The 12456-nt window shown below is 36.0% G+C and overlaps 1 long non-coding RNA gene across 4 annotated transcripts; it reads left to right on the top strand.

Annotated features, from left to right (window-relative positions):
- The first annotated feature begins 518 nt into the window (after positions 1–518).
- LOC103449023 (uncharacterized) lies at positions 519–3664 on the top strand. Of its 4 annotated transcripts, none has more exons than XR_011573575.1 (3): positions 519–1393; positions 2645–3036; positions 3280–3664. It is a non-coding gene; the product is annotated as an uncharacterized lncRNA (long non-coding RNA). The 4 variants fall into 4 exon arrangements; XR_531311.4 differs by lacking the exon at positions 519–1393 and adding an exon at positions 1419–2173; XR_011573573.1 differs by having other exon boundaries at positions 2645–3664.
- Positions 3665–12456: the final 8792 nt, after the last annotated feature.

Raw genomic sequence — 12456 nt, 5'->3', positions numbered from 1 at the left:
CATTCAAAAAGGAGTCCACCATACTGTCTACCTTTTTTTTTTATTTTTATTATTTCTCCCTTTTAATTACACTAATTAGCTAGCCAATTAATTTCATAACCACCAAAACATTCCCTTTATATTTAATTAGCAAATTAATCATAATAAATTGGCTAATTAAACCAAAATTAAACCCAAAAACCTTACCTAATGGCCGGCCACTCCTTCAAAGAGGGCCGGCCTATCCCTATAAATAGGCTCCCATTTTCACCAAAAGATCATTCCAACACACTTGCAAAATTCTCAATACTTTCTAAACACTTTTCTCTCTAAATTCTAACTTTGGCATCGGAGGTTCCTCGGCCAAAGCCCCCCCATTCATCGTGGGCGCGTGAGGCTCTTGGCCTTGACCCTAAGGTGTTAATTGTTTTGTAGGTGCAACTTTGTCCAAGATCAAGGAGGAAGAAATTTGCATCCACACTACGTAGCATTAAAAGACTCGACACTGAGTACTACGTAGCATTGAGTGCTACATAAGATTAAAACACTCGACATTTCTTTCACTAAGGATGTAGTTGTCAACCATTTCTTTCTTGATGACAACTTAAAAGGAGGCTGAACTAGAAGGGATACAAGATAAACCAGTATCTTGAGTGTTTTGGCATCTGAAATTTACTTGGGGATCAAGTAATTGGACAGAAGACGATACTATCCTGGTAGACACAACTATTGTTGTATAGTTCAGGGAACAACTTGCTAGATAGTGATGATATTCATTATATGATTGGTGTACTGAAAATCATTGGGATAAATGTGGAAGAAGATAAGGCATACAAACGAGCGTTCGTGGAGGGTTGTGGTGGTCGGTTTCCCTCAGGGAATGAATCAAGAGATTGAGTTCAAGTGTTCAGCTTTTTCTTGGAACTGCTGGAACAGCAATGCGATCATTGACTGCTGTACTTGGAAACACGAACTGGAAAAGAAAAAAAGCAGGCATCACCCACCTTCGATGCTCGAAAAGAAGGCAGCATATATCCAAACACCACCAATTTGGATCTTCTTGTACCCTGCAAATCTTGCTCAAGCACCAACACTTCAAGCATGCGTTTTCTCTAATCTCAATCTGCTTTCCCTGCATATTTTTTTTTTCATCACCGTTGTTTTTATATCCGGTTTTATAATTCACTACAAACTTTGGATGTTAAACATATTTCAGGCATGTACTTGATAGGGTGCCCGGAATGAGGGAGAGGCCAATTGGAGATATGGTCGCTGGTCTTAAGCAGCTTGGTGCGGATGCTGATTGTTTTCTTGGAACAAACTGCCCTCCTGTCCGTGTGATTGGAAAGGGAGGCCTTCCAGGGGAAAGGGTGTGGTTTGCTCGTCTTTTATATTAATGGTTGTTGTTTAACTGGTAAGTTTTTGATCAAATGCTACGATGCATAGATACGGACACGGATACGAGGATACGACACGATACGACACGGGGACACGTCAAATTTCTAAAAACGAAGACACGATACGTTTGGGATACGGCAATTAAAAATATATATAAATATATCTAAAATACTTTAAAATAAGCATTCAAATTTATTACTCAAATTTAAATTTATTTCAATAAACTCCAAATAGTTAGAAAGATAGTCCATCCAACAAGCAATTAGTCTTCAAACTTGAAAAATTAAAATGAACATCCAAACTAAAATTAAAAAAACAAAGTCTCATTCAACTTCCACGTTCATGATGTCTCCTCTAGTAACTAAAGTAGTCTCCAATGACGGTTCATCTAGTAACTAAAGTAGTCTCCACATTCATGAAAGCATATCCATAAATATTATAATCTAAATATCATGAAAGTACAATATTATATTATTTATAATACACAAAATACAAAATAATATTATATACAAAAAGCAATCAGATTGAACAGGTTTTCAAATCAATCAGATTGAACAGAGGCTTTCTTTTAGCTTCGAATAAAAACAGAAACAGGTTGGGGCTTTTAGGTTCGAAAAAAAACAGAAAAGGGTTCTGTACAGATTGAGTTTCAAAATTAACAAAGTGAAAACGAAGTCGAAGGCTCTCACCAGCATTTGCAGACGGAGACGATGGAGACGACGGATTAGTTGCAGACGGAAACGATAGAGACGACAGACGGACGGAGCAATTGCAGACAACAAGTCTGATTTCTGAGGTTCGAAATCGTTTTGGTTTTTAGTTAAACAATCGTTTCAGTTATCTAATTCGAATCAATCACGATTCTGTGCGGAATCCGTATCCTCTGATTTGGATTTTTTTTCCTGATTATCCTCAGATTTTGTTTGAAACGTATCCGAAAATTATGATACGCGTATCTCGACAGTATGATACGCGTATCTCATCAATAAAGAACGTATCCCTTCATTCTGATACGTATCGGGAGCGTATCCGTGCGTATTATGTACGTATCCGTATCCGTGCGTGTCAGATACGGGATACGTTGAGTTTTCCCCGTGTCCATGCATCGTAGATCAAATGCAATGTAAAACCATAAAAATAAAAATAAAAATTTGCTGCCTTGCATGCCAAAATCCTGATTTTCCTATCCGGATCCACTCCTATTTTGGCCTGCCGAGGCGATGAGATTCATCAGTTTAATTCAAACTTTATTATATATTGTTTTCAGGTGAAGCTCTCTGGATCAGTTAGTGGCGTATACTGGACTTCTTTGCTTATGGCGTCTCCTTTGGCTCTTGGAGACATCGAAATTGACATTGTCAATAGACTCGTTTCTAGTCCTTTTGTGGAGATGACTTTGAAAGTGATGGAACACTTTGGTGTCACATTGCAACATAACGATATTTTAGATTGATTTTTCGTCCAAGGCGGTCAAAAGTACAAAGTATGTTTTATTTAGCCGAACCGCTGTGAGAAATATTGTTTTCTTGTGTGTAACAAAATAAAAAGAATATACCAGGTCTCCTGGGAATGCTTTTGTCGAAGGTGATGCTTCGAGTGCAAGTTACTTCCTAGCTGGTGCTGCTGTCATCAGAGGAACTGTCACTGTTGAGGGCTGTGGTATTTTGCACACACCAATATATTTTTGTTTAATTCAGCGTATGCATAAAACAAATTTCAGATTGAACATATTTAGATGTTTTCGAATAATTTATTTCCAAATTCGTAGTTACAACTATCTATTAGACGATTTGTGAAAATAGTTGTGAATTATGCATACAAAATTCAAGTAATCTAATGACTTTCCTCGTACTTGATATTCCTAAACCTTTTCTCTAACATTTTCGGACGTAAAAATTTCAGCCGGAGCAACGGTTGAAGAAGGATCAGATTACTGCATGATCATACCGCCGGAAAAACTAAATGTGACATGAATGAACATGTACAACGACCACAGACAGGCCATGGCATTCTCTCTCGCTGCATGTGGAGATGTTCCGGTTACCATCAAGGATCCCGGTTGTACCAGTAAAACATTCCCTGGTTGCTTTCAAGTCCTTGGGAAGTTTACCAAGCATTGGACAAAGCAATGCAGATGTAATTTTGGATGCTTACATTTTTCAAGTAGAGCACATTAATTAGTTTTTCTAAGATTGTGGTCTTATTCCACTCGATATTATTGGATTAATTAGTTTTTCTAAGATTGTGATCTTATTCTACTCGATATTAATTATTGGATTAGCAATTAGTGCTTGGATCTGCTGACCTTTTTTTATTTTTTATACGAGTTGATATTGGGAGAAAGCAGAATTTTGTGTTCAATTCTTGACCGTATGATGAATGATCTTAACTAGTTGAGTTACAAGTTTTTTACAATCTTCAAACAACTCTTTCTTTCTTGTGTTTGACTTCCGAACGTACGGATGAATATTCTTGACGAGTTGAGCTACTAGCTCTTTACAATTTCCAGAACCACCATTTCTTTCTTTTTATAAAAAGGTAACTGGAAAAGTAAATCTTGCGTTTGACTATCGCGCACATATTGAATGCTCTTTAACCAGTTTAGATATAAGCTTCTCACGATCTACGAACTACCGTTTTTTTTGATACAGGTGCCAAGCAAAATCTCGTATCGACTCTCGAGCGTATAAATAAATGTTTTTAACCAGTTAAGATACACGCTGGTTACGGATTTGTAAACCCTTCCTCTGGTCTACCTTTACATGTGATAAATGGCATCAGATTTGTCTTGGGGCAAACTCTAAACCGACAGTCCACCCAAAAGCACATTTTGTTAGGCCCTGCATAGTACATAGGTTTGCAGGAGCACCGTCCAGAATCCACATATCCACTAAATTGTGAGGGTGTAGGGCATGATTGCAATATACTTTATCAATAAACTACAAGTTGGGGGCGGGGTAGATTTAATCACGTGTCCGTGTCCGTGTCCGTGTCCAGCTAGCTGCTTAGATTAAATTGCAGGGCATGGAGCACGATGCCAGCTTATTAAACAAAAAGGACTAACAAGACGTGTTCCTCTGTCTTCTTTTGCATCAGTTTCACATGCAGACGGTGGTGATTGTCCGATGCAGCAAATAAATCTATTGAGTTATTAATGGTTGTTTGTTAAGATCCGTTTAATTTGATATTATCATAATATAGAGATAAGGTGGTAGTGACGATGATGGCGTAAAATGAGATCAAACTAAATAGATCTTAATTAGTACTCATTAACAATTTAATAAGTTAATTTACCACAATGACCGAGTAACTATTTCACATTTTTCAATAGTCATTTCCACCAAGGTCACTGGATTAAGTAATCCAAACCTTTAAAATTTCATTCAATAGCCCACATGTTTTGATGCCTTAAAAGTTATAATAATTTTTTGTCGTTGCATGAAATAATTTTTGGGCGGTGAAACATCAACACGTACACATAATGGGTGTAGCGGAGATGAGGATGTTTCGTTGGAGATGTGGGCTCATGAGAAAGGATAAGATTAGGAATGAGTGGGTTGGACATGTGCAAAGAAGGCCTACTGACGCTCCAGTTCGAAGATGTGACTACGGGACAGAGGTTCATGGCCGAAGGGGTAGAGGAAGACCTATGAAAACTTTGGAAGAGATCCTAAGAAAAGATTTGGAGTACTTGGATCTAACGGAGAACATGACACAAAACCGAGCGCAATGGCGTTCTAGGATTCACATAACCGATCCCACTTAGTGGGAAAATGCTTTGTTGTTGTTGTTGTTGTTGTTGGATGAAATATTAAAGATCCGGATCATTTAATTCAATGATCTTGATGGAAAAGATCAGGAGATGATGACTTTCTTTTTCAACAATGCACACTGAATCTTGAGGATCAAAAGTACTTCAAGTTGCAGTGTTCTTGGCATATTTTGGTTGCTGTGCTACGATTTATGGCATCTTGTTTTACATATTCTTCTTGGTTATATGATGTGACGTGAGATTGATGACTGTAGTTCTTCGGGTTTATGGATTATTTTACGATTTTAGTGGTTTTGAGTTGCATGGACTTGACTAATTTTACGATTAAGTGTTGATATTATCTCAAACTTGATCACATGTGCAATTTTATAGGTGTGGAGTTTTTTTTGCAAAAGACCTCGATTCATTTAGTAGTGAATCAACAGTCTTCCGATGTGCAATTTTAATTTAATGAATTTTTCTGATGTGAGACATATGCTTCAACAGTTTTCCATTTCGAACTTTTTGTTTTTCGTATCCGGTTAGACCTGGTGTATGATGTAATGTTGAAGTTTATATAATGAAGTTATTTCTTTTGATAAAAAAAATGCACGGAGTTATTGTGTAAATGGTGTATGGAGAAGTAACAAGGGTTTATTGAGAAAAAATTGAATGATGCTTTGACATAACACTTGTTAAAGAACTTAGGTGAATCACAAGTAAAAACTTTTAACAAGTAATAAATTTCAACTCGAGAATGTATGTCGCTCATCTTGTCACGTGACATAGAAGTTTTCACCTAAAAGTTCTTCTCAAGGTTTTATTCTTTACATAAGGGCTAACAAAGGAATAAAGAAAAGAAGGGAAAAATGTTATTCCCTAATAGCAAACAGCAATAGCCAGGAAAAAAGGCAGATAAAAAGGGGTTGGAAATGGTTGTTCTCTTTTCAAAATGTAAGAGTATGCATGCAATGTATTATCATAATTAAAGAGTATGCTGTTGTAGGGAAGGTGGGGCACAAATATAGGTGTGATTTCTTCACCATCACTATTCCTACATTTTGAGTTGAGATTGTTATCAACCCACATGATACATGCTAGCCTTGGCATGCCATAAATTGCACTATAAGATACCAATAATACTTCTTGGAAATATGCTTTTGCCTTCATTTCAAGTAAGTCCTTTCATTACTAGTACTAGTCACATTTGACTCTCTCCTTGCATTTTCTCTTCCTACAAGTCATTTTTTTTTTTTCCGAGCAAATCGCAGTATCTTATGTACGCAAAAACAACTCATTATAAACACAAAAGAAAAAAATTGTGCACTGGAACTGTCAGGGGTGGATGGAAATAGGAACCAAGGTAGTCTCAGGACCACCCAAGTTTGGAAAACATACACGTTTCGGTCTTCCGAGGACCCTCCGAATGTTATATTGAAGTTTTTTGTATTTTTATAAAAACTTGTTGAGAATTTTGAAATTATATTAACACCTCTTGAAATTTAAAATTGATTTCACAAAACTCCGTCCGTTAAAATTTCATCCAAAAATTTATCATATCATAGAAAGTTATTGACATGATAATTTTAGCCTTAGAGGTAATGACGCGGCCTACTAAATATTTGATATAATGCATGTTAGACATATCCCGACATGTTGCGTCAACATCACTCAACAAGTTCTTTGTATATCACTTATCAAATTGCTTCATCATATTCCAATATTCGTTGACATGTGCACAACAAGCCGACCAAGTGAATAAACTGATTTTTTCTTTTTACGCCCTATTACTATCTAAAAAAACATTGTGTTTAACAATGGGACCCTCCAAGATTCAAATCTTGGATCCACTACTGGAGTTGTAACTTGTCTTAAAAAAATGTGTTCTTTTAAGTAAGGGCAAAGTATACTTCGAACAATGTGGCATAAAAATGAAAATGATAAACCGATGACAAGGTTGATATACGCATCTACTATGATATGTATCATTTGTGTCTATCTCACTTCTCACACGATGTAAGTAAGTCCGTCTGTCATGATAACGATAAGGATAGAAAAGCTTCTTTGCCACATCAATGTGCAATTGCATATAAAAGCGTTGAACAATCACACATGACAATCACAATCAGCTTAAGATCGAATTTTAAGCTCACCTGCCACAAAATCGAAAATTTAAATAAATATGTAAAACAATGTTTTATTTTTTATTTTATTTTTAATAATCGATATTATCTATACTAAGAGCAGGGGATGGGTTTAGCCTCACAATGAGCTAGTAATAATATAGTTCAAATTCATCTTTGGTGAGAATCGAACATAAGACTTCTTACTTACAAGTGAAGAAAAATACTAATAGACCGTAGTACTAAGTGACTATAAAAAAATGCTTTGAAATACAAATTACAATCATTATGTATTTATATGACCCAACATAATTATGATCAACTAAATAATCCAAGGAAAAAAACATTAAAATTAAAACATTGGACAAGTTGTAGAGGAACATTAAAATTAAAATATTGGACCACTCTCCCTTTGAAATTCTTCAATTTTGTTAGTTTTATTATTTGTGTAATATGTTAATAGAAGATAGATAGAGACATGATCTTTTTTTTTTTGTTACAAGTGACCACTGACCACATTGGCACATTACATATACCAATTGCTTTCACTCTTAGGACAAATTTTGGTATGTGATGTGAAGTAAATAACGCGTGACATGTTGATCTAACTACAATTTTACTCAAATTATAATATACAGAACAAATTTTAGGCTTACAACTCTCTGTGTTTGAGGTTTAATAATTAGTAATTGTATAAATTATATAGTTTGGGTGGACTTTGTAACATCTAGGCAAGAATATGACGTAGTGTTAGGAAACTTACGATTTCATTGAAAATTTAGTCCGATGGAGTCAATATGAAGAAATGTAGAGAAACTCCCATGGTTGATTCAATTATTGTAGTGATTGATTGCAGATTACTCTATGTAATTATTACCATAACTCTCCCTTTTATGAGAAAATTGCAATTCCTCATCCCAAAATTTGCATATTTTAAGCGAAATTTCACATTTTTTTTTTGTAGTCATATTATTGTTTAATTTTGTTGTTAAGACATTGTGAGATGTCGAGTGCAATAAAAATAATTTTAATTTTTTTGCTTTTGGGGGCTAGAGCATCTCCTCAACTGAAGATGCAAATTGCCTTGGAATGGCATTTCACATTTTTTGTTGGTGGAAAGCTCTCTAGTGGGAGATATTTTTCAATGTTCTTCGAACACGGATGATACACCATATAAGGTGATTAAAAAAAGAGTCGGTGACCATTTGGAATGTTAATAATAACCTTGAAGAAAAACATACAGGATAATAGGTGATTAAAAGTACATGAGATGCGGTGAAAACACTACACTAGACATATGAATAATGATCCATGCAGGGTCATTCAATTTATTAGCAAAAGCAACCATGTGGATACAGGGTCATATCAATCCATCACATTACACAAGCACGGTCTCTACACAGATTACATTTCTTTTTAACAAATTAATTAGCACTTTTTTGTGCACATGCATGTACGGGTGAGGAGACTACATTTGCCTCTGGTGAATTGCTCCTTTCTGCAGGTGTGTTTACAATTGTTAGACGAAAAGCACAACCCCTTGAACAATGTGCTCGGAAACTCACAGATCTTTCCCTCAACTGCCTTGCTTGACTCAGTCCTTGCCTTAACACCCATTGGCCCCATCTCTAAGGATCAAATTTTTTTGTTGGATAAGATGCTTTAATCGAAACATCATAAAAAATTAATTATTAAAAAGAGGTATAATTACCGGTAGCGGCCAAAAGCAGGACAAAAACGAAAGCGATTGAAACAAGACGCATTGAACGCTCCATTTGAATCTGTGTGTACGTGAGTGTGTGCTTGATCTGTGTGTGTGCTTGTGTATGATAAGAGAGATCTCAGACGCTGATGCAAAGGATAATAACCATGCAAAGCTTATTATATAGGGATCTAGTGTATATTAATGAGAATCAGTCTCCGTAAAGCGAGGTAGCTCCATACCCAAAATATAAAGTTGAAATTTCCAACTTAAGAGACACCATAAACCAAATTCCTATTTTTGTTGACTAAGTTCTCCGCCATACATTTTTCTATGCACATTAGTGTTTCTTTTTCAAGCACATTTGACTTATTATTCACATTTTATATGTAAATGAAGCGGCATGTATATATATCTCACATAAAATACCATAGTTCTTATAACAATATATTACTGCGTTAAGATATTGTGAGATGTGGAGTGCAATAAAAATTCTTTTAATTAATTCTATTCAAATCTAGAAAATAAACATAGGCGTCAAAGGAAAAAAATTGTAGATAAATCACTTCTCTTTCAATAAAGAGAAACTAAAAAACCGTTCATCAAAAAAAAAAAAAACTGTTTATTTCAAAAAAGAAAACAGAAACTAAAAATCAGTTATTTTTTCTTTTGGTTTATTTTGCATTTAGGAGCTAAGAATGACACACTCCGATCGAGATCGAGACATGCTGGCCGTCACGTGAGGGTGACGTAGCCATGTGCACAGTGCGAAAGCAATAAAGATAAGAAATATACAAATAAATAAAAACCGAAAGCTACTAATGTACACTTATAAACAGGAAGTGCTATGAGTGAAATACAAGTGTAAATACGCCTAATCAGTGCATAGAAAGTCTAGGTGCAGTCCAGTAGGACAAGTACGTTATACAGTACCAGAAGATGTCCTACAAATATTTTATTTTGTCAAAACCGCCGAGATCCTTGTACGCCACCAACAGCAAGTCTACCTAAAACCTGGAGGGGGGCAAAAAAGAAAATGTGAGTGGGCAAAAGCAAAGCTTTTCAAAAATCATTTCATTTCTCAAAAGTTCTAACCCCTCGCCGTAAAACCTGTATAATTTTCCCAGAAATAAAATATAAACATATGCATATATATATATATATATATATATATATATATATATATATCTCAATTTAAATCATGCTTCACATAACCATATTCATAAGTATGCCATGTCAAAACATAAAATAGAATAAGTAATTCAGGTGAGAATAAATTCATGGAAAATAACATATTAGCCGGAACCCCTGCAGAAGTCTGTACGGCTGAAATCATAACTCATTAGTCAATCTAGCTGGAGTAACTACAAATGACCTATATGGCACTACACTGCACACAAGTCAGAACCATTAAAAGGGTATGTATGACAAGACTGAGTGTAATATAATTATGCTCAATACTATGCTTTCATGATAGCTGGGCGATAAATCGCTAGTCACCTACGAGTCGGAACCACCTATGATGGTCTGTACGACAGGACTATGCACCTAAATTGGATCCAATGTGAGCATAGGGTGCGGAATGTGACATTATATACAAGCATGTGCCATATCTCTGGCTAATCACTAACATCGGGGTGCAGATTTATGAGCTCTATGCTTCTCAATTAGTCACAACCGTTATTCACATTCACAATTCATAAACTTACCTGGGCTTACCTGAGTGTCCATAACACCACAATTATATTTATGCATACAATTCTAACTCATGGTTTAAGCATAAATCAATAGGCATGGCATTTTCAAAGCATAACTCATTTAAATGCATATTCTGGGAAAATATCAAGTATATTAATATATACTGAAAACCAAAAGCCCACTCACTGGTATGTCGAATGGTCGTAGCCCCCAAGTCGCCCTTGACTGCGCTTGTCCTCGGGATAAGTCTCTCCTATATGTGAAACAACTATAAAAACGTTAATTTAAAGCACATAACCAATACTAGCTAATAATTTCTCATACATTGCTCAAACATCAATGGGATGTTTGAATATACCAAAGTGATCTACACAACCTCACGAACATCCCCATATTTTTAGAAACATTTTTTGACCACCCACGTGCCGCCACGCGCCGGCCAAAGCATGGCCAGACGCTTCGCCCACGTGCGGGCACGTGCCAAGCACACTGACGGCGGCAACGCCGTTAGGAATATTCCGTTCAAAAGCAAGCATATACTGTCAATTATTAACGGTGTCATCTAATGCCGTTAGCATATTCCGTCAAAATTGATGGAATATGCCCTTGTCTTCTCTGACGAGTCGCTGGACGCCGGTGACTTCGCTGGTTTCTGGAATTTATTTCAAAACCTTATCTTCTTCATTTCTTAACCAAATTCCATGAATTTTGAACCAATTTGAAGATCTCACCAATACGAACAAAACCATACCTAACTCGAGCCCCTGAAACCCTAGAAACTAGCTGGAAAAAGCTTCGATATTCCGGCAAATCTTAAAACCCGTCATTCTCGATAATCTGACATCCAAATTCTTCCAATGAACCACTTCGAGCCTTGTGAGGACCTCCTTAAGTTACCTGTAAGCTTGAAATCCCCAAAAACACACGATTTTACGATTGCATGAATAGTGACATAAATCGGGTTAGGGTTTTCACGAGTTTTCGAAGAAGTTCTTACCTAAAAATGGTACCATTCAACTCGTATGAACCTCAGAAACACAATGGTGTCCTTTAAACCCTCGATCTGCAAACTTTCGTCTAGTTTGTTGTTAATCCATACGAGAGAAAAGGAGAGAGAGTGAGTCCGAGGGAGAGAGCACGAAGAGAAGAGAGAGAAAGGTACTTTTATGTGTGTGTGGTCCAAATTGGGTCACCAACCAAACAACTAAAACTTTAAAATTTTGATTGAGTCCAAACCTTAGCCCATTTACACACACTACCACCAACCGTTCAAGGGCAATTTCGTCAATTTATGTTATCGATAACTTTAATTCGGGACGGGCTGTGACAAAGAACATCTCCAATGAAAGATGTAAATTGCTTTGGAATGGCGTTTTACATTATTTTTTTAGGTCGGAAAGCTCTCTAGTGGGAGAGATTTTTTAGTGTACCCAAAATACGAAGTGGTACACTACGTGTCACTATACAACTGGTGAGATACTTGTGTTAAAAAATTAACAACTTAAAAAATAAAACTCCCTCCACTTATAAAATGATACGTGGTGTACCACTCGTGTTCTCGACACAATGAAAATTTTCTCTTATAATGTGAGAGATGGTAAACACCCATCTTGACTAAAAGATGTAAATAAAAATTCATATATCTTTTGAAGGTGAATTCCTCCAAATGAGACCAAATTTGCATATCTCCCATTAGAGTTTGACAAATGTAAAAATGAAATGTAAGTATAACTTTTACATTTGCATCTTTGATGCCTTAAGGCTCTGTTTGGTGAGTTGGATGGGATAGCTTGTGGCTAATTAAA

This window comes from Malus domestica, chromosome 02 (genome assembly GCF_042453785.1).
Source record: "Malus domestica chromosome 02, GDT2T_hap1".
Classification (NCBI taxonomy): domain Eukaryota; kingdom Viridiplantae; phylum Streptophyta; class Magnoliopsida; order Rosales; family Rosaceae; genus Malus; species Malus domestica.
Note: the sequence above shows the minus strand (reverse complement) of the source record. Positions and strands in the feature narration are given on the sequence as shown.